This window comes from Cricetulus griseus, chromosome 4 (assembly GCF_003668045.3).
Source record: "Cricetulus griseus strain 17A/GY chromosome 4, alternate assembly CriGri-PICRH-1.0, whole genome shotgun sequence".
Classification (NCBI taxonomy): domain Eukaryota; kingdom Metazoa; phylum Chordata; class Mammalia; order Rodentia; family Cricetidae; genus Cricetulus; species Cricetulus griseus.
The window spans coordinates 167,219,689-167,241,703 of record NC_048597.1 but is presented as its reverse complement, the minus strand read 5'-3'; the positions used below and the strand labels follow the sequence as shown (position 1 = coordinate 167,241,703).

The window sequence follows — 22,015 nt, the reverse complement described above, 5'->3', positions numbered from 1 at the left end:
TTACCTGTTCCACAAATAAAGAAACTTGAGTCCCTGAGAATCTGACTTTAAGTCTACATAGATCAAAGTCACAGAGTCAAGAGTCAAATCTAGGTATAAAATGTAAATTCAGGGACCACCTATACAGTATAACTGACTGACACTTTTCAACAGTGTCAGTATCATGAAAGGAAGGGTAAGGTAAGATTTGTCACTGAAAGGGGAGTCTAAGGAGGTACAGCCACCAAATGTAATATGAGGCCCTGAAAAGAAGGAGACAGGTGGGGAAACAGAGAGATTTAAATAAGTTTTGTAAAACAGTTCATTTTATTGACTCAGTCCTAACATCTTCTTTCAGTAATTGTGCTGTGGTTTTGTTGACAGCCAGGGACACTGGGTTAACTGGGTCTACTATTTTTGTAATGGATTTGTTGGCCTAAAATTATTTTAAAGAAAGAATGATGAAAAATACTGGATCTCAATGTTTTCCTTCAGTTGTTCACTATAATTGTAAAAAGAATTTATTCTGTCAATAATGGAAGAGGAAACATTGCTTTAAATAGAACATGGAACTGAATAGAATGGCTTTAAAATGTGAAAGAAGAAACAAAATATCTTACAGTAAAGAAATCTATCTTGATTCTTTGTGCTTTGTAAGGGGAAAAAAACTATTAATGGAAATGGTATGAGACAATGAACAAGACTATGATCCTAGCCTGCTAGGAAATCCCTGCATAGGGAATAAGATAGGTGATGTCTTAGCTTGGGCACCTATGAGAAGAATACTATAGATGCATAGCTTTTATTAATTGGGGGAATTTTTTACTCACATTTTTAAAAGCTAGAAGTCTATGGTCAAGGTACCAATATAGGCTCTTATGCAGATCCTCTTCTGTGTTGCAGAGGCTTCATATGGCAGAAGGGAACAGGCTAGCCCTTTAGCTACCTCTGATCCCGCTCCTGTGGACTCTACCTGTATAACTAGTTACCTCACAAACAATTCACCTTTATGTATCAGCTTTGCAAATTAAAATTAATTTAAATTGGGGATATCACAAACTTTGATTTATCATAGAGATGTTGAAATGACATCCTTCATAGAGAGCTATGGAACTATGGAGGAAGACATTGAGTAATTCTACCTGGTCCATCACAGAGGACACTGAGCGTGGCTCTTAGTCCCTTATAATAGCTATCATTTATTCAGTGCCAGCTATCAAGCTAATGTCTTCTTATGTAGCTTATTTCCCTCTTGTTTGAAAGCCCTAGTTGCTTTCAATATTCCCTTGTTGGGATCCCTCAAAAACACTTATAATATATTTTGATAATATATTTTGTCACATCATGTGTTTATTCTGCTCTGTAAATTTTCCTCAGTGTGGATCCAGGGACATTTGTTTTGTCAAATGCATTTTAGCCCTCCTTTCTTATACTGATTATTTCTGTTCCTTGTAAGCTTGTTATCTTACAGCTATCAATTGTTCAGTGCTGTGACTGGTTTTGTAGCAATTAAGAGATATAGGTGTGTTTCCTAGTTTGGAATGGATGCTGATGGTGGCTTTTATGTTTCTGGTAATAATTTGGGAATTTGAGCGCATTCCTTTCTTTTTTTGGTAAATGGTTTTCATGTACATATAACTGAAATATGGACCACTAACTTGATAATACCCCTTAAATCAGGATAGAGTGGTCACCAACATATTGTTCAGAAATGATGGGAAAATGGAGAAAAGTAGCTAATTGTGACCTAGTAGAATTATAAGACACTTAATTATTGGGTACTTCAGCCTTCCTGGTTCTTGATAAATCCAATGCTTTAGAAGATATTTTTCTACCCTTCTGGCTGCTTGGAATTTGCTCTAGCACACATACAATTCATTTCAATTACCTCTTTAGTACTTCTCAGATGACACAGGTACAGAATTTTACACAAGTCCTTATTCTAGAAGCCCATAGTTGAGAAGAGAGGAAATGACAAGCTATCAGAGACTCTCTGTAAGCATTCTGTAACCAGAACTGGGCAGTCCATGAGACCTAGATGAGTGCCCAGCACATAATGGTGCTTGTTATGTGTGATGAATGAATGGAAGAACTAGTGTGCCTTTGGGCATTTTGAGAAGGTAGATTTGACTATGCTTGGATATGAATGAAGTTTCTGAGGTTCTGGGTTTATAACTTTAAAAATATATAAATCAACATTTGTAACACTATAAAAGTACATACTTATTACAATGTTAATGCAAAGTTGTATTTTTAGGATATGCTCTGTGGGAATTTATTTGGAGCTCTGCAAAAACCAGTTCATTGAGACAAGTTTCTTCTAAGAATAGAAGCCAACACTGGTGTAGTATCTTCATTTAAGCATGAAGGGCTTAAAACACATTAAAATGGATTGCTTTCTTCATTAAGTAATTAAGCATCTTCTCTTAAGTGTAGTTCATTCCAGAGCATGGAATTTTATATGCCTCCTTAAGGAATCTAGAGCAACACATTGAAAAGCAATAAAAAAGACCAACAAAAAAAGCAAGATGGCAGAATAGGAGGCCTGAGACCTCATTCCCCGGCAGAGACACAGACTTAATATATTGGGCAGTATACATTTATGGGAAATCCAGAAAACAGTTAGGAAATTAAAGTGCACCATACAGTCTGACCAAAAAGTCACACTGAAGCAAGTAAAAAGAGCTCTTTCACTTTCTCATGATTATAGTTTGTCAGACCACCCCAGCTCAGTGCCAGGGAAGAGTGGTTTTCCAGGACAGAGTTAGAGGCATGGAGGCAGCACTACTAGCAAGCTGATTTCTGTCTTTCCATACACAAGTGCTTGGGAAGAACCAGGATAGCCTGATGGGAGTGAGTACCAAATCCAGACAGCAAAGGAGATAACTAGCTGTTGCACCAAAGAATCATGGTGCCTTGGATGCTCTGAGCAAGAGAAGACACTCAACTCTGTTGGCTGTTCTTTCAGAGTGAGAACCACATGAAGGAGTATGTTTGTCTCGATTCTCTTGTCTCTTGTCTCTTCTCTTAATGGAAGCAAGCCTACTTTGGATGTTGTTAAGCAGAGAGAGCAAGAAAACTTAGTACATTACAACCAGCGAATGTTCAGAGATTATAACTTTCTGATTTAAAAAGTTTCTCCCTTCATCCTGACAGGGTATCCACATGACTCAGAGAACTTTATATCCTCCAAAAGAGATTTGGGGACCATGATCTCTGTGTCTATTTACTCTTAAGAATCTTTCCAGGTGGAAGCTAGTCTGGGAGAGGAGGCACTTTGTCAAGTTCACAAAGCTAGCTCATCAAAAGTTAGAAAAATGCACAAAGAAACAGAAACATGGCTGAACTAAAGACCAGCTAAATCTGTTAAGGAGTCCTTAAGGAAACAGAGTGCATGATCTAACTGACAAGAAAAAATATTTGTCATAAAGATGCTTTTTAAACTCAAAAAGACATTACTTGGGAAAATGAGAATATCAACAGAGATAAAACATATATTTAAATGATCTGATCAGATTTAGATGTGAAAAATAAAATAAATGCACAGATAATTTTCCTGTAGTGATTCCACAGCAGATTCCAAGTCCCATCAAGAGCTACAAATTTAAATCTGGAGCTTACATAGACATTCCTTCAAAGAAGGTATATTAAAAGACAACAGGTATGTGAAAAAGTGATCTAAATCACTGCTCCTTAAAGAAATGCACATCAAAACCAATGATGTATTACTTCACACTGTTAAGATGGCCATAATTGCTTTTTAAATAAGAAACTAGTAGTTACTGGTAAGGACATGGCTAAACTGAAAGACTTATGAATCACTGAGAATGCAAGGTAATACAGCCACTGTGGAAAACAGTAGAAATGTCCCTAATAAAATGAAAAAATGGAACTGTCAAATGATCATAGCTTTTGAGCATTTATCCAAAAGAATTAAATTGGGATCTTGAACAAATACTTATCTTGTCATATTCATTGCATATTCATAAGGCCAAGAGGTATAAGTAAACCACAAGAGGTATGAATGCCCATCAGTAGATAAGTAGTTATATGGAAAGAAAAGAATGTTACTAAGTCTTGGAAAGTTACAACATGAATGGTGACATTATGGCTAGTTCTAAGTGAAATTAATAATTGTAGCCAAATACATGATAAGCAGTGGAGGATTTATTTAGGCTTACAGTTTGAAGGGATGCAGTCTACCACAGTAGAGAAGAAGGCATGGGGGCAGGAAGCAAGGAATAGACAGGAAGTGAGATCAGGGCCCACCCTAGATGTTCTGTAACCTTCTAAAACTGTTCTACCAGCTGATGACCACATGTTCAAACATAACTGCATATCCATAATATTTCACATTCAAATACTAACACAGACAAACAAAACAAAATACTACATGATTCCAACTATATAAAGTATCAAAAAATAAACTATTAGGGGAAAACAAAGAGGTATGTTTAAATAGAACATCAATCATGAATGAGGAAAATTTCTAGATATGTTTCACAACCATGCTTATATAAATTAACAATATTATAAAAGATACTTAAAGATTTGTAAGGGGACTAATTTATTTTATGCAGTTTATGCCATTAAACAAAATACTGATGGTGCTACTCAGTGCTGTAAACAATTGACTGACAGGTGTTTGCCATTCAGCAGGAACTGAGAAGTACAACAGTCTGTTGAGCAGGTTGATGTGCAGAAGGGGTCACAGAGCTACCTACATGCAGAGCCATGACCTGAACCCTAATCTCCTAAGTGCTTGTCCAAGCCTTCTCCTATGAAATCAGTTGTGTCCTTACTTTGTTAAGTACAACAATGAAACACCAAAATTTTGTGACTTTGATTTTATATGTTTAATATTGTCATGTGAGTAGGATATGGTAAAGAATCATCTAATTAAAAGAGTTACAATTTCTTGATGGTTCATTGTGTTTTTAAATGCATTAAATATTTTATTAGCAGTCTTGTTTCTGATTCATAGTGACCTGTTCTTTTGAAATATTCAGAAAATATGATGATAAATCATATATATGTGTTTACTGGATCTGAGGAGGCTTTTAATTGAAAAGTGATGTACAAATCTTAAATAATTGATATGATACTATTGAACTAAAGAAGTTGTCGTGCTTTTCAAGTGACAGGAAAGCCCTGGATTCAAACAAAGGAAATATAAGTGCAGTCTTAGAACAGGGGATTGTTTTTCACTTAACCATGTGCAGATCCATCCAGGTGCCTGTTTGATTTTCATTATAGCAGCAAGGCCTGGAACTCTCTGGTTGCCACATTGTTTTCTTTATCCTGAGCAACCAGAACAAGAGCTCCATAGTTAATTACAAGGGAGCAGAAATCTCAGTGCTGAAGAGAGCTGTACTCCTCCTGATACCAGTTGCATCTTGTTTCCTTCTCTCTTCACCATGTTGCACTTGCTTGGACAATCTCTGATACCTTGCCTTTTCCTTTGTCAAAAATATAAGCTTGGTTTATGTTCACCAAGCTATATTTTATTGGAAGAGAATTACAGAACCAGAGAGAAGACCTTCACAGGACAGTGATATTAAAAGATAGATGTGAAGATAGAGATTGTGAAGTAAGATGCTCACCAGAGTTCCATAACCTGTTGCTAGTGTAATTGGGATGCAAATTCATCTTTAACATGCTGAAGGAAAATGTTATCATCCTTAATTTACATATCTGCAAAGATATGCTTAAGAAATAAATGCAAGGGCTAGTAAGAAGGCAGCATAGGTAAAGATTCTTGGTGTGAAGCCTGACAACCTGAATTTAATCCCTGGGACCTAAATAGTGAAAGAAGAGAACCAATTCTTCCAAGTTGTCCCCTGGCCTCCACATGCATGCTGTAGTATGTGTTCCCTCTCACATACAAACCTGCACACACAAATGATTGTAATAAGTTTTTAAAATTGATTCAAGTGAAATTTCATGACTTTATACATTATATTTATGTGTATTTAATACTTTCATATTAAAGTATCCATCACAAGACTCATTGTCAGCAGACTTGGACTAGGCTTATATTGTAGCTCACTGGTAGTGAAGCCCCAGGTTCAATCACTACAGCACACACACACACACACACACACACACACACACACACACACACACACACACACACCTGACAAGAAAGTGTGTCAGGAAAGAAGGAAGATCAGTAAAAATGGAAATTCTGTAGTACTTAAATTTTTAACAACATGACTTAAAGCAAAAATGCCAACATTGTCTTACAGAGTTATATAACACGTCATTTTTGCTGCATGTGATAGTGTGCATATCATCCTACATATGATAGTGTGCATATCATCCTACATAGTATGAAGATTCAGAAAGACCAGAAGTAAATCTATGAAGTTACAGTCTGTTTACATTTTCTTTTTATGTGTATGGGTGCTTTGCCTGTATGTATGTATGTGTGGTGCACACAGGCAATGCCTACAGAGGCTGGAAGAGGGCATTGAATCCCCTGGGACTTAAATTACAGATGGTTGTGAGCCACTATGTGAGTGGGAATTGAACCTAGGTCCTTTGGAAGAACAGCCAGTGCTTAACATCTGAGCCATCTCTCCAGACCTATTTGTCTACATTTTACACAAACTTGCACGGTATTAATTTAGAGTGTATAGTGAAAATTAAGATTGTATATAGTAATATCTTCAGAACAAACACAAGTAAAATAACTCAGAACTCAATAGATAAACTAAAATTGGCTTCTAAAACATACCCAAAAATTTAATAGAGAATAAAACAGGAGAAAAACAAAACAGTGATGAACCAATGGGCCTAAAGTAACATTACTCATGTAATGAATGTTTATCCTTGTTATGAGGCAAAACCTTTGAAACAGATAAAAAGAAGGACCCAGCTATTATCTACATGAGATGCATTTCAAATATAAAGAAATATAATTTAGAGCCGGGCAAGGTGACACATGCCTTTAATCTCAGCACTTGTGGCAGAGGCAGGTGGATCTCTGTGAGTTTGAGACCAACCATAGGCCAATCTGATCAAGGAAGGCCATTCTTCATTTGAGGTTCCCTCTTCCCAGAGATTCTAGGCTGTGTCAAGTTGATGATAAAAACTACCAGAACACGGAAAAACAGCAGTCCCAGTACCCAGATGGGAAATAGGTAATGTCAGGGTATCTTGTGGTAGGATGTTGCTGGTCTGGCTGTAGGATGCTGACTGCAACTCAAAATTAAAGGCTGTCAGCAGTATTGGGATAGTTCAGTTGACCCCTACCTAGCATAGCTGGGATAGAAGGTTTGGTAGCCACTATCCAGCAGAAAAAAACTAGAAAAGAAATCTGAAATTAAAACCAAGAACCTAAGGCTAAGAGTTATACAGAGGCCCATGTGTATACATGTTCAGGAAGTACAGAGGGGAGAGAACATAGAAGACTCTGAGGAAGACCAGGAAAATAAGACAGGTCTGAGTAAGTCAAATGGGATGAGAAGAGAGTAATACAAGAGAGTCTGGTGTGGAGGGTGAGTGGAAATGAGCACAGGGAATACAGACAGACCTGCTCAGGCCTTCCCAGCAGCAGTAATAATGCAGCCTTGGCCTGCCCTCCTGAAGCTTCCAGCCCAGCATCGTGTTGTTCATGTGGAGATGTGTAGTCTACCTTGTTTTTCTAGTAAATGAAAGATAAATAGTAAAAGCAGACATTTAAGCGGTCATGCGCACAACTAAGTTCCTCTGCCCTTCCTGATCCCCTTAGCATTTTCTGAGATGTGAGGCTGGACTAACTGCATTCTTTATGGTCAGCCTCTGCTCTAGCCCAGCTCATTCTTACCTGTGAAATCACTTGTTTAGAGGGAAAGTCAGCAATGTTGTGGTCTCCTTAGCACTTCTAATGCAGTGCTTCAAAGTCTTAACACAGCCTTGCTCTAGCATTCCCGCTCCTTGAAAGACAACTTAATTTCTTCTCATAAACCTTGGCAGTAGAGTTTAACAGATCCCTGTATTTAAAACAACTAGAAAGCATGCTTTAAGTTGGGAAGATTCTTAAAAATGTGAACTGACCTAGCTACATTCCAGCAATCCCACTCCTAGCTATTTATTCAAGAAAAGCCAAAACATTTCTCCACGAAGACTTGTTCAAGAATGATTTTAGCAGCCTTATCCACAAATAGCTAAATATGCTAAACAATATACATATCTATCAACAAATATATCTGTGCACTTAGGAATAAAAAGGAATGAGATATTGATATACACAAACACATGGATAAATTATTCTGAATTCCTGAAAACATTGAGTTTAGAAAGCCAGATTGAAAAAAGGCCTACTTACTAAAGAACCATTCTAGATCTAGAATAGTTTTATTCCCTTGCAGACTCCCCTTGAAAGTCAATGTCACCTTTTCTCCCTGGCCCTTGGCAGTCACTGATCTGTGTCTTACTGATACACGTTTTTCAGAAATGAACAAATGGGAACCACACAGACTCTCACTCTTTCCAGGATTCATCAGTAGGGGTCAGGTTAGATACTAGTGAAGGTGACATCATGTTCTTGTAGCAAACCCAGTCTCTGTCTTGTGAAGACAAGGTAAGGAGAAGTGATATGCTGTATCTGTGCACTAATGTTGATTCCTATCTTAACCAACAATAACAAGGCACCTTCACCATTATCAAGGAAGGCCAATGAAAAACCTGGGCATCCACCCTTATCTGACAGTAATGAGATGACTCTTCTTGCTCCACCCCAGCATAAAATCAGGAAGATACTTTCTAAAATACAAAATTTAAAGAGGACCCAGAACCTTATAATACCACAGATTTCCAAGGTACGATGAAAATAAAATTCAACATACCAAGAACTAGAAAAAAAATCTCAACCAATGAAGACAATTAGTAGATACTACATTTTTCACACAAAGATTTTAAGTTGGCCACTGTAAAAATACTTCATCATGCAACTATTAATATTTATAAGCAAATGAAAATGGTTTTAGCAAAGAAATACAAAATGAAGATAATTAAAAAGAAACCCTACAACTAAAGCTAACAGTGAACAAAATTTTTAAAGTCAGTGTATAGGCTTAACAGTAGAATGTGGAGAATGAAAATATTAATTTAAAACCAGAATAATGTAGTATTGTTCAATTTGAAGAGCAGAGAAAATATACCTTTAAAAAATGAACCACATCTCAGAGACTGATAGGGCTGTAACAACAGATCTAACATTCATGTCATCAGGCACAGAGAGGAGAAAAAAAGATAAAACTGAAAGTGTACTTCAAGAAATAATGACAAAATGTCTCAAATTACCAAAAGAAATAAGTGTATAGATTCCATAAACTGAACGAATTACACCCAGAATGAACAAAGGCTGAGGTCATGAATATAAGCCCTCACACATCAGTCATTATATTAAATGTGAGTGGCCTAATTGTTTTGTTCCAAAATTAGAGCAACCAAAATAACCTTTAATGAAAAATGATTAAGCTTTGGTACATCCATCATGTGATATATTATTCAGTAAACACCTAGGGAGCTACTTATATGCATAGCCTCTTGGCACCTTTTGAACCAAAAAGCCAATCTCAAAAAGTGACATACTTAATTATTCCATTTACAAGAACAAAATTTTACATAAAGATGAAAGTAGGTTAGTTGCTATATGAAAGTGAAAGGAAAAGATATATTATTCATTATAAAGTGGTGTGTTTATGGTGCTGAGATAATTCTGTATGTTCACTGTGGTCATAGCTATACCAATTCCTAAATTTTATATTGTACTATATAAACTGACCAATGGGAAGAAGCAAGATGAAATGTAGCTCAAGAGTAAAGAACTTACATAACATTTATGAGGCCCATAGTAATGCAAGATAAAATAAAGAATAATGAGGTAAATTCATGCAGGCTAAGCCAACTACAACACATCTTATCTCCTTACTTCTTAACACGGTGCTCTTTCAGTCTCTTGCCTTGCTGTTCTTCATTGTTTTAGGAGTTGTCTTGAGGCTTGATTAGATGTGCTAGCCTGTAGAGGCCAGCATTCCATATAGCGTGCACATATGTTTTCCTCATTGTACCTTATTTCTCTTCTGATACTTCTCTCATGTCAAATGAAATTTAGTGTGTGTGGTTTTTACTATGACATTGGACTTTTGCCATTTAGGCCATTGTAGGTAGTCCTTGAGATGTCAGCCAGAAATTAAGAGAATTGAAAATATTTGATTCTTAAAAATTGATGATGAGATATAAACAAAAAAAGAAAAACCACATGATCATCTAACTAGATACTGAAAAGACCTTTGATAAAATCCAATACCCCTTCATGATAAAGGTCTTAGAGAGATCAGGAATAACAGGAACATACCTAAACATAATAAAGGCAATATACAGCAAACCAACAGTCAACATCAAACTAAATGGAGAGAAACTCAATGTGATTCCTCTAAAATCAGGACCAGACAAGGCTATCCACTCTCTCCTTATCTCTTCAATATTGTACTTGAAGTTCTAGCTAGAGCAATAAGACAACAAAAGGAGATCAAGACACTACAAATTGGAAAGGAAGAATTCAAACTCTCACTATTTGCAGATGATATGATAGTTTTCATAAGGGACCCGAAAAACTCTACCAGGGAACTCCTATAGCTGATAAACACCTTCAGCAAAGTGGCAGGATACAAGATTAACTCAAAAAAATCAGTAGCCCTACTATATATGGATGGTAAATGTGCTGAGAAAGAAATCAGAGAAACATCACCCTTTACAATTGCCACAAACAACATAAAATATCTTGGGGTAACGCTAACCAAAAAAGTGAAAGACCTGTATCATAAGAATTTTGAGTCTTAGCCGGGCGTTGGTGGCACACGCCTTTAATCCCAGCACTCGGGAGGCAGAGGCAGGAGGATCTCTGAGTTCGAGGCCAGCCTGGTCTCCAGAGTGAGTGCCAGGATAGGCTCCAAAGCTACACAGAGAAACCCTGTCTCGAAAAACCAAAAAAAAAAAAAAAAGAAAGAAAAGAAAAAAAAAAGAATTTTGAGTCTTTAAAGAAAGAAATTAAAGAAGATACCAGAAAATGGAAGGATCTCCCATGTTCTTGGATAGGTAGGATCAACATAGTAAAAATGGCAATCTTGCCAAAAGCAATCTATAGATTCAACGCAATCTTCATCAAAATCCCAGCACAATTCTTCACAGACCTTGAAAAAACAATTCTCAACTTTATATAGAGAAACAAAAGACCCAGGATAGCCAAAACAACTCTGTACAATAACAGAACTTCCGGAGTCATCACCATCCCTGATTTCAAGCTCTATTATAGAGCTATAGTCCTGAAAACAGCTTGGTATTGGCACAAAAATAGACAGGTAGACCAATGGAATCAAGTTGAAAACCCTGATATTAACCTGCACACCTATGAACACCTAATTTTTGACAAAGCAGCTAAAGTTATACAATGGAAAAAAGAAAGCATTTTCAACAAATGATGCTGGCATAACTGGATACTGGCATGTAGAAGACTGAAGATAGAGCCATGTCTATCGCTATGCTCAAACCTTAAGTCCAAATGGATCAAAGACCTCAACATAAACCCAGCCACACTGAACTTATTAGAAGAGAAAGTAGGGAATACCCTTGAACGAATTGGTACAGGAGACCAATTCCTGAACATAACACCAGTAGCACAGACACTGAGATCAACAACTAATAAATGGGATCTCCTGAAACGGAGAAGCTTCTGTAAGGCAAAGGACATAGTCAGCAAGACAAAACGATAGCCCACAGACTGGGAAAAGATATTCACCAACCCCACATCCGACAGAGGACTGATCTCCAAAATTTACAAGGAACTTAAGAAGCTAGTCTCCAAAACACTAAATAATCCAGTTAAAAAGTGGGGTACAGAACTAAATAGACAATTCTCTATAGAGGAATCTAAAATGGCTGAAAGACACTTAAGAAAGTGCTCAAATTCTTTAGCCATCAGGGGAATACAAATCAAAACAACTCTGAGATACCACCTCACACCTGTCAGAATGGCTAAAATCAAAAACACCAATGACAGTCTTTGCTGGAGAGGATGTGGAGAAAAGGGAACACTCCTCTATTGCTGGTGGAAGAGCAAACTTGTACAGCCACTTTGGAAATCAGTATAGTGGTTCTTCGGGAAAATGGGAATCAGTCTACCACAAGATCCAGCAATTCCACTCTTAGGCATATATACGCAAAAGAAGCACATTCATTCAACAAGAACATCTGTTCAACTATGTTCATAGCAGCATTATTTGTAATAGCCAGAATGTGGAAACAACCTAAATGCCCCTCAACTGAAGAATGGATGGAGAAAATGTGGTACATTTACACAATGGAGTACTACTCAGCAGGAAAAAAAAAAAAAAGAATCTTGAAATTCGCAGGCAAATGGATGGAACTAGAAGAAACCATTCTGAGTGAGGTAACCTAGTCACAAAAAGACAAACATGGTATGTACTCACTCATATATGGATTTTAGACATAGAGTAAAGGATTACCAGCCTACACCTCCAGAGAAGCTAGGAAACAAGGAGGATCCCAAGAGAGACTTTCATGGTCCCCCAGAGAAGGGGAAAGGGACAAGATCTCCTGAGATAATTGGGAGGGAGTTAGGAGAAAGAGAAGAGGAGGGGAGAGGAGGACATGAGGGAGCAGGAAGATTGAGTTAGGGGAAGAATAAAGGAGAGCAAGAACAGAGATGCCATAATGGAGGGAGCCATTATAGGCTTAAAAGAGAAATCTGGCACTAAGGAAATGTCCAGAGATCTACAAGGATGATCCCAACTAACAACCTAAACAGTAGTGGAGAGGCTACCTTAAATGCCCTTCTCTGATAATGAGATTGATGACTACCTCATATGCCATCCTAGAGCCTTCATTCAGTAGCTGATGGAAGGAAGCAGACGCAGACACTCACAGCTAAACACTGAGCTGAACTCCTGGAATCCAATTTCAGAGAGGGAGGAGTGATGAGCAAAGAGGTCAAGACCAGGCTGGAGAAACTCACAGAAACAGCTAACCTGAACAAGGAGGAGCTCATGGACCCCAGACTGATAACTGGGAAACCAGCATAGGCCCAATCCAGACCCCCTGAAAATGGGTGTCAGTCAGGAGACCTGGGCAATCCATGGGGCCTCTAGTAGTGGATCAGTATTTATTCCTAGCATACGAATGGACTTTGGGAGCCCACTCCACATGGAGGGATACTCTCTCAGCATAGGAACATGGGAGAGTGCCTAAGCCCTGCTCCCAATGATATGACAGACCTTGAAGAATCTCCCATGGAAGGCCCCACCCTCACTGAGGAGCAGAAAGGGATGAAATAGGTTGTCAGTGGCAGGCAGGGGAGGAGGGGGAGGGAGAGGGAACTGGGATTGACATGTAAAACAAAGTTGTTTCTAATTTAAATTAAAAGAAAGGAAAAAAAGAAGCATGAAAAAATGATGATGAGAGAAGATGCTTCCTGAGAAGTACCGTATACCCTTTGAAAAGTAATATAATTAAGAGTCTGAATTCAAAACTACCTAGGTTCAAATTCGAACTCTGTGGTTAGCTAATTTCTAAGTATTAACAAATTACTTCTCTTATATGACAATAGATGACAGTACTAGTTTGATTGTTGATTCTTGAAAGACTTTTATTAAACACTGATAGTCTACATGAAAGTCTATTCTAGGTATTAAGTGGTGAACCATGATGGAAATGCATTTGTCCTAATCTTCATAGAGCTTATATTTTCCAAATAAGGAAAATGACCATACAACTAAACTTTCATAATACATGCTATAGAGAAGAAATATAAGACCCTAGGAGAGCATACACAGAGTCTGAGCCCATCAGGAGCATCACAAAGGATTCTCTGAAGAAGTGCTGTGCAAAATGAGTCCTGAAGGATGAGTAGTACAAAGCTGCAGAGGTGGAAGCTGGTCTGGGCAGTGGAACAGCTCCTGTGAGTCAAACAGTTCAGTGCATCAGAGAAGGGTAGGGAGGCTCAAACACTCATGCACAGAAGTGAATAAGGAGTCAGTTGAGGCAAGTGGGGCATACGGGAAATGGAGCATACTGGGCTATGTAGAATAAGTTAAGGATTTTGGACTTTAAGCCTAGATATAGTAAGATGCTACTGAAAATGTTGTGACATCACTTGCTTATACTAAAGTGGATTAGAAGGCTCAAAGAGACCCACTAGAAGATTACCCCAGTAGTCTGAGAGAAGGGAAAATGGTCACTTTGTCTGTGAGAGTGGGTGGTATGTGCCAAAGGAGTCAAAAAATACCTAGATTCCCACTGTGATTAAAAAAAAAAAATCAGCACTACAAACTCAAATTCTTAGTTTTAGTAATAGGTAAACCAGTTTAAGAAGACTTATATATTGGAAATTGCTCCTGCTTATGATGATATTAACAGTTGATGTTAATTAGGAACCACTCATTATTTAAATAATGGTGTTTGCTTTGACTTACTAAACAAATAATATTATTAAAAGAAAAATTTTAGGATGTATACTTGATGATAATTCCTCCAGCTCAAAAAATAATAATAATAAAGCACAGCCAATTGGTGGTGACGCACACCTTTAATCCCAGCACTAGAGGCAGGTGGATCTCTGTGAGTTTGAGGCAATCCTGGTCTACAGATTGAGTTCCAGGACAGGCTCCAAAGCTACCCAGAGAAACCCTGTCTTGGAAAGCATAACAGCAACAACAATTTTTTATTGGATATGTAGGATGAGAGGGATGGGGCTCAGGTTTCTGGATTTTTGTACCTGGAAAGATAGTAGTTCTGTTTTTGAAGAGCTGTAGGGGATTAAGAGCTACAGAGAGAGGGAGAATTAGTCTTCCTCAGAGATGTACCCCAAGTTGGTTGTCTAGTACCAAGTGGTCAGCCCTAAAAACACACATACAAGCAGTATTAAACAGACTCAGCAGGTTATATTTTCATTCATTTATGTAGATGAAGATGTGAAATGATAATTAAAGGAAACAGGACATGAATTTGAGAGATATGAATAAGAAGGATTGGAGGGAGGAGAAGGAAGCAGAAACTATATAATTACATTGCAATTAAAAATAAAATAAATTATTTAAGTAAACTAAAACTTAAACAATGGGAGAGAACCTGGTTGTTGCCAGTAGAGCCTTTTGTAGTTAAAGCTTGTATGTGTTCTGAGCAGAAGGGATATTATTTGCTGTAAAATACTAAGTAATTGATTTGGGAATTTCCCGTTTACATTCTAGGAAACCAGGTGTTTCACAGTCACAGATATTCACTATGTGTGGTGGCACACAAATACTGCTCTCTTTCATACTTATATACCATATTTTATTAGCCCCAGTGGCTCTTGTTTTACAAATGTCATAGGTTGCATATCTAAAAAATAATAAGCATTGTTTTGGCCAAATATACTCCAGTGTGGTTTTGGTAGCTGTAGAGATTTAGAACCTTAGAGGTTAATCCTTGTGTTCATAGGAATCCAATTATGAGAGGCTTGAAGGCAGACATAGCAAATGTATATACAACAGAGATGGGTCAACAGCCTTAGCAAAAGGAGCCAAGACACATAGCAGTCACAGTTGACTGGTATTTAAGTTGAAAGAGCCAACCCTTAATACAGGAAGCAGGTTGTGAAAATAGCTAATTTTTCTGTTGCACCAGTGGAGAAAGACTCAAGGCTAAGGGGTCTTTATGTGGAGGTTTTAAGATGTCTGTGAATTCAGTGTGTCCAGAGTGTATTATGACTTCCAGGGGTGGAGGTTGGACAAAAAGCTAATGTTGTGTGATATAGTTAAGCAGTATTGAGAACAAGATGACTTCCCACTGTGGAAGAGTTATCTGGAGGATGAAGGGATTGAAAACTATCATATAAGCAACACAGTGAAACTGAGGCAATGCTAAGGAGACCTATTTTGAATTCTGAATAGTTCTCAAAGGAAACCTTGCTCTGATTATCACAAATGAGGGGAGACACCAATGATAGCCAGTTCATCAAGGCATTTTCATATACATAATATACCATAGAATTGTCTGAAGTGGGGTTGGCAGTCTCCAATGAGTGGCTGGTGAACATTCTGTGCCTGGAGTAGCAGACTGATGTGAATGGATCTGTGGGTTTTGGGAGCATAAGCTACAAGAACCATATGGCTGAGACTTACTTTCTCAGTTCTTCTTAGAGTAGGGTTTAAGACTCTACACTAGCAGTTATTATAGTCCTGATTAGTTTCTAGATCCTTGGGAAAGTTTCTTCTTTGGACCTTGGTTTCCCAATATTGAGAGGAAGAGAATATATATTATATATATATATATATATATATATATATATATATATATATATATATATATATATCCAGAGAACTTTTAAATCTGATAAACACTTTAAAGGAGCTAGATACAAATCAGCAGGCAGCAGTTCCTGTCTGACAACAATAAACATGCTGAGATCAAAATCAGGAAAACAACCTGTGCACAGTAGTTTTAAAGTCTTTGAAATAAACTTAACCAAGGAAGTCAAAGACCTATACTATGAACACTTTAAAATGCTGAAAAAAATTGAAGATAAAAGTAGATGGAAAGACTTACCATAGTCTTGAATCAGGAAAATTAATATTGTGAAATGGCTGTATTAACAAAAGCCATCTATAAATAGATTGTAATCCTCCATCAAAATTCCAGTGACTTTCTTCACAGAAATAGTAAAACAGTCCTAAAATTCATATGAAAGCACAGAAGACCCAGAAACGGCTACACAATCCTGAGCAAAGAAAAGAACTATGCTGGAGATATCACCTGCTTGATTTCAAGGTTTTCTACAGAGCTGAAGTAGCCAAAAGAGATGGTACTAGCATAAAAACAGACACAGTGGGCCAGAGAAATGGATCAGCAGGGGAAAGTGCTTGCCACCCAGCCCAGTGACCTCAGTTCTGTCCTGGAGTCCATGTAAAAAGACAGATGTTGTAAGCATCTGTAATCTCTACACTTCTAGCAAGAAAGAGATGGGAGGAAGGGATAAGAGAATCAGCTGGAAACTAGTCTGAGATATACTGGCCGTTGCCAAAAGATCAGAGACCCTTACTCAGACAAGGTAAAAGATAAAAACCAACTCCTGAAAGTTGTCTTCTGATCTCTACACACACATACACATCCATACACAATAAATAAAAATTGTTTTAATTTTTAAAAGACACATAAATCAATGGAATAAAAGACCAAGTTATAAACCCACACAACTATAACCACCTGATTTTGTACAGATGCCAAAACACATTGGACAAAAGAAAGCCTCTTCTGCAGATTGTAGTAGAGAAATTGGAATGTCTACATGGAGAGGATTTGAACTAGAGCTCTATCTTCTCCTGCACAAAAATTAGCTGAGAACTGACCAAAAGCTTCAAATATGAAACCTGAAACTATTAGGGAGACACTAAAAGAGGAACAGGGAAAGACTTTCCTGCAACGAGTTCCAAAGGCTCGACTATAAAACCCAAAATTGACAAATGGGATTACATGAAATTTAAGTTTCTGCACAGTTCAGGAAACAGTTTTGTACAAAGATTTAAAAAAAAAAATAGAGACCCAACAGAAAGGGAGAAAAATATGTTAGCTCTACTTCTGATATATAAAGATTTCCAAAAAGAAAATTAAAAAGAAAAAGAAAAACAATCCAATCAATAACTGAGCTAATAAAACAGATAGCTCTCAAAAGATGACATACAAATGGCCAATAAACATGAAAAAATGTTTAATAACCTTGGTTGAGAGGGAAATTCAATTTAAAGCTACTCTGAGATTTCATTCAGAATGGCTATCATTAAGAAAACAAATGACAGACGCTTTCAAAGATGAAATGGGCCTTATACAGTCTTAGTAGAAATGTAAGTTAAATCTTCAAAACACTAAAAATAGAGTGCCCATGTAACTGAGTACTACTCCTGGGTATGTATCCAAAGAACTCTTGAGTCATCATAGCACAGACAAAGATGCTCATCTATACTATTAGAGCACTATTCACTGTAGCCAAAATTATGGAATGGGATATGCTTCACACCTAAGTAACCCAGTGTGCAGTAGACAGGGCCCTGGGCAGCAGTATAGTGGGGCAGGGAAACTTTCGGCATTGCCCTTGGCCTGGCTGCTCTGCAGGAAGTGAATTCAATTTGAAGTATTGGTCATAAGCAGATAGCAGGACTCGGTAACTGTGTGCCTCAGCTATTAAAGCTATCCCAAGAAAGCAAGCTGCTACCATGTCACCTCTGCAGGTGACAGCATCACCCACATAGAAGTGAAGCAGTAATGTTGCTTTGAATAGTTGTCTTCAGCAGTATGGCACCTTTTCCATAGAGTTTTACTTGTTTTTGTTTGTTTTTTTGTTTGTTTGTTTTTGTTTTTTTATCCAAACTTGTTTTGGACAATTTATAGTCATCTTCCGCCACTGAAACTAAGCCTCTCTTTGCCTTAATTCTGGCGATTTTGATATTCTTTCCTAGCTGAAATACTGTTTCTATTAAAATGCTGCCATAAATTGGAACCAAGAAAGAAGACAGATTTATCCTGAGGAAGAAAGAAAATGTCTTTGAGTATTTGAATTAAATGATTTAACCAACAAGGTGGTGGTAGCGCATGCCTTTAATTCCAACACTCAGAGGCAGACAGATCTCTGTGAGTTTGAGACAAGCCTGATCTGCAGAGTGAGTTCCTTGACAGCCAGGGCTATACAGAGAAACCCTGTCTCAAAAACCGAGAGGGGGGGAGGGAGAAATAACTGAACATTACACATTCTTTTTTTTCTCAGAGAAGAACACTACTTAAAGTTTCTATAGCTGTGATAAAGCACAATAACCAACTTGGGGAAGAAAGGATATATTTTATTTGACTTACACTTCCAGTAACAGTCATCACTGAGGGAACTCAGGGCAGGAACTCAAGCAGGGGTCATGAAGGAGTGCTGCTGACTGGCTTGCTCTCGTGGTTTGCTCCTCCTGCTTTCTTATACACCCAAGGACCATCTTCAGAGAGCTAACATCATTCAGGGTGAGTTGAACCCAAACCCTCTCACATCAATCACTAATTAAGAAAATGACGTACAGGCCAATCTGGTGGAGGCACATTCTCCATTGAGGTTCACTCTTCCAAAATGACTTCAGCTTGTGTTGAGTTGGCATAAAAGCAGCTAACAGTTTTCATCAGTAAAAGGGTCAGTACTCAAAGGAAGAAAATGGACTGGGGAGGTGGGCTATATGCAGAAATGAAAGGTCAGTTAGATTGGATTTGAATATCACTGACACTTAGCAATCATGGAAAAAAAAAAAAGGAAGTCATAAACTGTCTTATATATTGAAGTTCTGTAGAGTCTGACCTGGGATTCCCTAGTTCATCCCAGAAAGCCTCACAAACAAGGCTGCCTTCTTTGTGTTTACATTATGACACCCTGGCAAAAATGATACTTAGAAAATTCAGAAGCTGTCAGCTATAGGGAGAGAACATAGGAGTAGCATGAAAACAGACCTGGTGTACATAATGTTTGGTCTTGTTTTTTTTTCTTTCTTTTTTGGAGACAAATATAACTTCTGGACAATGAGATTAGTACATTTGAGCCAGTAAAACCATAACAGCCATTTACTGTTGGGGTTTTTTTGTTTTTGTTTTTTGCTTGTTTGTTTTTGTTTTATAACAGTAAAGTTCTTGGGGAATTCATTGGGTTGTTTTTTTGGGAGGGGGTTTAGTTTCTTTTGTTTTGTTGTTTTGTTTTTTGTTTTTTGAGACAGGGTTTCCCTGTGGCTTTGGAAGCCATCCTGGAACTAGCTCTTGTAGACCAGGCTGATCTTGAACTCTCCTGCCTTTGCCTCCCAAGTGTCGGGATTAAAAGCATGCACCACCACCGCCCATCTAAAATTATTTTCTTAAAAGATAGAATTACTACATAAAACACTCCTAGGTAATCAAAGGGTTTCTAAAAAATACTTATATTCATTAAATAAAAGTACTTTATTTTAAACATTTCACTATGAAAAACAGTATAATCTTGTTGAAAATTACAAAAGTTGATAGACTGAAAACCTCTAGCATTAGCCAAAAGTGTCTCTGGGTGAGTTAACTTTAAAATATGGTGATCAAAATATAAATTGCATTCTGTCTGTCGACCCAATAATTTTATAATAAATAAACACAGTAATAATCCCTTAAAGAACAAGAACGGGAAAGAAAAGAAGGAAAATGCCTCTTTTAAAAGTTAAACTTTAAACCAGCAGGAAGAATGCCAGAAGAAAAATTGTGCCACCAAACCCTAAAAGGCTTAAAAATGAATGTTGCAAACAGTCTCAAAAATGAGAATAGAAGGTGGGCTCAGTGACCATGCCTGTAATCCCAGCTGTCAGAAGGCTGAGGCAGGAAGATTGTGAGTTTGAGCCTATTGTGGGCTACACTGAAAAAAAAAAAAAAGAGAAGAAAGGGGAGAGAACAGGAGGGAAGGTATAAAAAGAAGGTCCGTATGGTGGCCTGGAAAGAGTAGGACTGGGGGCCAGAGAGATGGTTCAGTGGTTAAGAGTAACTGTACTGCTCTTGTAGAAGATCCAAATTTGGCTCCACGCACACACACTGGATAGCTCACAACTGCCTGTAACTCAAGTGCTGGGGAATTCCGAAGCTTGTGGCCTCTAGAGCATATGCTTTCACATTCGTGCACGTGTGCCTGGGCCTGGGCCTGGGCCTGTGCCTGCACTCGTAAGCATTTTAAAATAAACCAAAAGTTAGATTGTCTGAAAATCTGGTTAAGGGACAGTTTATGGGCTACAGAGATGACTTCAGTGGTTAAGAGTGTTTACTATTCTTGAAGAGGACCCAGATTTAGTTCCCAGAACTTACGTGAGAGCTCACAACCACCTGTAGCTCCAGTTCTAGAGGATTCCGCCTATCTTCTGGCTTCCTCAGGCACCAGAATAAACTCAATGCAATATATATATATATATATATATATATATATATATATATATATATAATAGGGTGGTTTTTATTTTATTTTTGGGTTTTTTTTGTTTTTCTTTTTGTTTTTTTGGTTTTTTTTTTTTGTTTGTTTTTTTGAGACAGGGTTTCTCTGTGTAGCTTTGGAGCCTATCCTGTCACTCACTCTGGAGAACAGGCTGGCCTCAAACTCACAGAGATTCGCCTGCCTCTGCCTCCCGAGTGCTGGGATTATAGGCATGCACCACCAACACCCGGCTAAAGAGGTGGTTTTAAATGCCGAATATGCCTGAGGTCTCACCTGCTATGAGTACATCCAAGTATTTGTCCCTCCCCAACCCTCACAGAAAATTGAACCAGTTATTCAGGACCTGGAGACACCAGCCAGCCATACAGAAATATGATGAATCATTAAAAACCTTCTCCCGGATCAGTGACACTTGGACTTGTAGGAACCTCTGCCTCCTGGGCACTATGTTACATGCTTCAGCTTTGAAGAATACAGGATTCTGTATAGTGAAACTGATTGGCCCAAGAAAACAGACTTTAAAGTATTAATAGTTGATTTCTCTACTAGGGGGGGAAACTGGGTCTCTCCCTAATCAAGCATATTGAAGCCTGTCACACAGGTCTAGTAATACAGAGTTTTACTGAATCCAGACTGTATATACTAATTGGTTTACCTGGGCATGTATCTTTAGTATGTTTAAAAACAAAACCCTCGAGATTACTATGTTTAAAGAAGGTCTCCAATATAAAATATAGAGAGAACTCAGAAGAAGCAGAGGTCATACAAATATAAAGGAAAAATCTCCTTTAAAATGATTTCTTCTTTAAAACATGCAATTTCACAAAATTAAGTATAAAATTAATTAAATGAAAGTCATGATGGAGGAGCTAGGAAGATGGCAAATCAGCAAGGTGCTTGCCTCATTAGCATGAGGACCTGAGTTTGCATGGTCAAAACCACATAAAAAGCCAGGTATCATGCATATGCCTGTAATCCTACCAGTGGCAAGATGGGCACCAGAAATGGGCAAATCCCTGGAATCTTACATCCATTGAGAGACCT

At 37.8% G+C, this 22,015-nt stretch overlaps 1 protein-coding gene across 6 annotated transcripts in view; it reads left to right on the top strand.

Annotated features, from left to right (window-relative positions):
* Scaper (S-phase cyclin A associated protein in the ER) overlaps positions 1-22,015 on the top strand; it is a 323,341-nt gene that overhangs the window by 246,126 nt on the left and 55,200 nt on the right. The gene's annotated exons all lie outside the window — the stretch shown is intronic.